At 59.4% G+C, this 5,331-nt stretch overlaps 1 long non-coding RNA gene across 1 annotated transcript; it reads right to left on the bottom strand.

Moving 5' to 3' along the window:
* Positions 1–3,104: 3,104 nt before the first annotated feature.
* LOC134057137 (uncharacterized) lies at positions 3,105–4,973 on the bottom strand. The gene is made up of 2 exons (XR_009934252.1): positions 4,750–4,973; positions 3,105–3,951 (listed from the first exon to the last, which is right to left on the bottom strand). It is a non-coding gene; the product is annotated as an uncharacterized LOC134057137 (long non-coding RNA).
* Positions 4,974–5,331: the final 358 nt, after the last annotated feature.

The raw sequence follows: 5,331 nt of genomic DNA on the forward strand, positions 1-5,331 counted from the left end.
GAAGGAGGCGGAGGATTGAAGGAAGGTGGGAGAGAATGGGGCGGCGGTAGACTGGGGGAGAGGGGAAACGGAGAGGGGGCAGCGGGAGCCAGGATTGAGGGGAAGCAAGGGTGGAAGGAAGAGCGGGACAACTTGGGGGTAGGGTAGGGCGAGTAGGGGCATGAGGGGTACCGGGATGGGGGGAGCCGGGCCGGGGGGGGAGGGAGGGGAGGGCTAGGGGGGAGAGGGAGGGGGGGGGTAGGGGGGGGGGAGGGAGGAGGGGGGTAGGGGAGGGGAGGAAGGGAGGGGAGAAAGAAGAAATACAGAGAAAAAGAAGTAATAAAGAAAAGAAACACAAAGGAAAAGAGCTGTAGAGCCCGGCTCGGGCAGCACCTCCCCTCCCGAGCGCCGAGGAGCAAATGGCTCCGCCGGCCTCTCCCCGCGGTTTAAATCCCCTCAGCCCCGCCCCGCGCAGGCGCTCTGGGGCCCCGCACACCTGGGCAGGTGCCGCCCCCCCCCGGGGCCCCGCCCCGCCCGCGCCCTTCAATTGCGGCCGAGCCGCTCCCGCCCCGCTCCGTACGCGGATGTTCCTCTCGGGATGCGGTGGGATCATCGCTCGGAGCGCTGCGCCGATCCCAACCCAGGGGCCGCTCCCGGCGCTGCGCGGAGCCCGACGTGCTCGGGCTGGGGGGGGGCCAGGGCTCGGCTCTGGGTCTTGTCGGGGTCCGCTGGGGGTTCCGAGCGGTGCCGCCTCTCCCTGGGCTGGCCGGGTGCGGATCGCAGGACCGGCATCGGCATCGGGATCGCCGCGGGCAGCAGGAGCCGCCCCGGGACGGGCGCCGGGGCCGAGCCCGGCGCTGCCGCTCCTGCTCCGGCCGCAGCGGCCGTGGGACTCGGGCCGTGATCCCGCTGCGGCCGCAGGGAGCCGGGGCTCTGCCGGTAACCGTGCCCGGGAGAACGGCGGCGGAATCTCCCGGTGCAGACGCCGGAGCGCGGCTGGAACCGGCCGGGGCACGGGGAACGCCGTGCCACCCCGGCAACCCCAAGTCCCGCCGCTCCCGGTGTCCTCATCCCGCAGGTGTGCGGAGCCCCCGGAGGAGAGCAGCTCCTGGATCCCCCTTCCCCGTGTCCGCCCAGCCGTGGGGCTCCCACCGGCCGCACCCCTGTGGAACGAGAGGGGCTGGATCACCGTGGGTGGGAGGAGCTGCTCGGCGGGGGCCCGGCCCGGTTCCACTCGGGCTGCTTCTCCAACACCTGCCAGGTGAGATGCTTCCCCTCCCCCTTGCTTTGCAACGCAAAAAAAAAAAAAAAAAAAAAAAAAAAAAAAAAAAAAGGGCTCTGTAATGGTAAAACTTCCTTTATTAAAATTCAGCTGAGAATTTTCCCCTTTACTTCTAGATCACGGGATATATTGAGGATATACTGGAGTTGAGAGGCATCCTAAAATCTGACTCTCAAGTAAATAGAACAGTTCCTGCAGGTGAGTATTGCCAGGCCAAAACGATGGCAGCTGCTGAAGCTGGGGCTGCTTTTCTGGCCCAGAGCTGTACAGAGGCCTCTGTGTCTCCTGCTCGCTGCCAGCAACGTTCCTTGGTGTTTCTGTGTGTCCCAGCTGTCAGGGAACTCGGGGCAGGAGGAGGCCAGGAGGGACCTGAAAGGGAACCGGCACCTCTCGTCCTTGGGCTGTGCCTGCAGTGTCCTGCCTGTGCCGAGCACACACCCTGGGGAAGGGCGCCGGGGCGCCCGGCCAGCGCCGGCACGGACGCGGCTCGAGGGCTGCCTGCGGATCCTGGGCCGGGGGCTGCTCTGAACAGGTACCTGGAGATGCTTCAGCCCGGACAGAGACCACTGACAGCCCAAAAGCACCGCCGGGAACAGCTGGCATTTCCTGCTGATGGCGGCACGGGCCGCTTGCAGAGGGGCTCGGACAGCAATTCCCCGTTCCCACCTCCCAGAGCTCCCACGCAGTCCCACGCAGCTGCCGGGTCTGTCCCGGCCACCCCCAATCCCTTCCCTTCCAGCCTGAGGCCATCATCCATGCAGCAGCAGCATTAAAGCCAAGGCAATCTGCCCTCACACATATCAGATCCCAAGCACTACCCTCCAGAGATGCCTTAAAATCAAAGGTTTGGCTGGGATGAAGGTTTTTTTTGTTTTTTTTTTTTGGATGAAGGTGGGAGTTGTTCAGGGAGCCAGCTGGAAGTGCAGAAGGGATGGAAAGCTTTCTCACAGGTGGCTCCCACTGGAGGTGTGCTGAAGGCAGGGATGTGCAGCCTTTCCTGAGGGAAAAGAACTTGCAGAGGCCACTGCTGAGGCTCTGAAAGGAACTGAGATTCTGCAGGGAGAGATGTTCTCCCGTGGGCACAGGGGCTGCCTCGGCATGGGCTGCGAATGCTTCTGGCCTCTGCCTTCTCCTGCTTGAAAATCTCACCTGGAGCCTGAGCTCAAGGGGGGGTCAAATCAGCTGAATTCCAGGCAACCCTGTCAAGTGCCTCCAAGGGACATGGGTGGGGTTGGGATGAGGGTTTTAAACGGGAAATTCTTTGGCATACACACCTGTCCCTGTCCCGATGCTGCTGAGCTTCCTTGGAAGCTCTGCTGGTTTCTTGGCACAGCTGGCGTTCAAGGGGCAGCTCTGCCTGGGCATGGCCACGCTCCATGAAGCACTGGGAGGTTATGGCAGTGGGAATTGAGCAGGGAATTTGGGGCTATGGGATCACTGTCAGCTTTGCTAGTTCCCATCAGTTAGCCCCAAATCTGGGCACTGCACAAAGAACAATGTTCGTGCTCCCCTGTCGGCTCAAGCCCCTGGGCTGGGAAGTTTTGGGAGTCAAATGTATGGAATTATACAAGTCACAGCAACTGGCATCACCCACGGGGAGAATCCAAGTCCCAAACAATTCCTCCACAATCCACTCTGGGGGATAACAGCCTGTGCCTGCCAGGAGCTCTGACTCTGCTTTTCCTACCAGCTCCTGAGCAGTATCAGGGCCACCATGAGGGCTTCAAAATCCAGATAAACCCCAAATCTCACACAATGACTAATCCGAATAAAGAATTGCATTACTCAAAACTGTTATGAATTCTGTGACAACACTGTAATGGACTGCCAGGAACCTCATTAATGCTCTTGTTCTCATTTTTTTTTAATATTTACAGAAGCTGCAAAATGAAACATTAAAACTTATAAACAAGTCAGAGGACAAGCAGGGCTGCCTTTGGATCGCCCTTCACCTCTGCTCCCACTTTGTGCAAACACAGCTTGGGCCGAGGACTGCGAACTCATTATTGCCTCAGCCTCTCCCTCCAAAAGATCCCCTCCCTCTTTCCCTGCAGGTGAACTCCGATCCACTCCTCACCTGCACTGCTCATCCAAGTGTCCAGTCTGTGACCCCAGCGAGGTCCCTTTGCCTTTCTCCTGCCCCTCTCCAGCCCCAGGCCGCTCCCCTGCTCGCTTTCTCCTGTGGGCCTCATCCCACACGGAGCCTCTCCTCCCTTCCTCGCCGGCTGCTGCCAGGGAAGGAGGACACGCAGAGTCCCAAGGGCTCAGCCCTGCCTGCTAGCCCTGGAGAGCCCTGGCTGCGCTCCCCAGGGCCCTCGCAGAAATTTCCCAGAGAAATTCTCTGCCGGGCTCCCTTCACCTCCCTCGGCAATCCCCTCAGAAATGCCTCCTCGCTCCCCTGGACATCCCCTCGGCATTTTCCTACACAAACACCTCTCGTGTCCCCTCTCAATGACCCCGGGCTTTGCGGCTCCATCCACGGCACGACCCGTGCCCGCTGCTCGTGCTTCACCCGACCACAATCAAGAGCAAATGTTGGCTGGGCTTTCAGAACTGGAAAGGACTTGCAAGCAAAAGAAATCACCTTTTTTCCTTCTTTCTCCTGCTGGACTTGCCTCTGGGGATGCGTGCTGAGCTCTCGCTGCAGGGGACTGTCAGGCCTGAATGGCTGGGAGTTCGTCCTCTTCTCCCTGGGCAAGCAGAAATTGGCATTCATTACACCACAGAAATGCTTTCTGAAACCTTTCCCCTCCCCTGTCCTTTGCTGCTACATTTCCTCTCTCTGCCTTGGAACTGACAGCTGTATCCCTGATGTAATTTCCCCTGCCTGATTTCTGTGCAGCTCCAAGCTGGGACAAACTGGGATAACTTAAAGGGGGACAGAGGTGAGACTGTCAACGGGATTTTTCTCCAATTTCTAATTACACCAAAACCTCCTCCAATTCCCCAGTGAGAAGAGCACAAACTCACAGCCATTCCGGGCTGGCAGTCACTGAGGGAAATGTGACACAGTATCAATAAATAAGTGACCTTTCCTGGGAGCAGCCATCACCCCAGTCCTCCAGCCTCGGCGAGCTGCTGCAGTCAATGGACCCAACTTCCAAGGCTTAACCTACATTTCTGTCAGCTCTCGTTCGAAAGCTCCCGCACAGTAAATCACACGACAGAATTTTAAAATGGCACCAAGAATAACAGAGCCCAGGCCAAACCCAACCACCCCCATCGCTGCTCCACCCCGCTCTTGGCAGAAACAGTCGTATCCTTTAGAAATCCTCTCCTTCCCCTGCTACTCAGTCCTTCGCTGCCCATCCCCACAGAGGATTTACTCCACCTTTGGCTCCCCACAGCACCTCTCTCCCCAGCACAAATCCCACTTGGCACAGACACAGACGGAGCAGACCTAAGGCCATGGATCCAGCAGCAGCTGCGATTCCGAGCTCCCCGTTCCCCGCACGGCTCATCCATCCAAGCACTCCTGGCAATCTCACCTCAGCCCGGACTCTCTGTTCCTCAGAGGCAAACACGGCCTGATGGGGCACGGCTCTGGCACCCCATTTCCTCCGGCTGCTGCCGACCTGGAAAGCCACAGGGAAACGCAGTCCCCCGGAACCTCACGTCCCTGGATACCAGCAGAGCTGCAGTTTCACCCAGATCCCAGATTCCATAGACACTTCATCCCAGCGGGGAGGAAAAGGGGAACCCTGCGGGGGCAGGACCGGGAGCCCCCCAGTGCAGAGCCCTGGTGCTGAAGGCACCTTGGCTCTGGCTCCTCAAACAGCACAGCTTTTGGCAAAGATGGGAGGAGTGGAACCATTTCTCCGGTCCTGGAAGAGAAGAAGAGGAAAAGAAAATGAAGTCCCCTGCAGAAGTCAAAGGATCCCAGCTTTCACACTTCTGCTGCGGACTGCTCACTGTGGGGCTGCATCCGAGACAGGCGACGGCTGCAGTACCGCGCTGTGCCCACAAGGCGGCAGCACTGCCGCCGAGCTCAGCCCGGGGCTGTGGCGCTTTGGGGACGGGCAGACAGACAGACAGACACAGACAGACAAGGGATGGGGTGGGGGGGGGAT

The sequence above is a fragment of the Cinclus cinclus genome, unplaced genomic scaffold (assembly GCF_963662255.1).
Source record: "Cinclus cinclus unplaced genomic scaffold, bCinCin1.1 SCAFFOLD_36, whole genome shotgun sequence".
Lineage (NCBI taxonomy): Eukaryota > Metazoa > Chordata > Aves > Passeriformes > Cinclidae > Cinclus > Cinclus cinclus.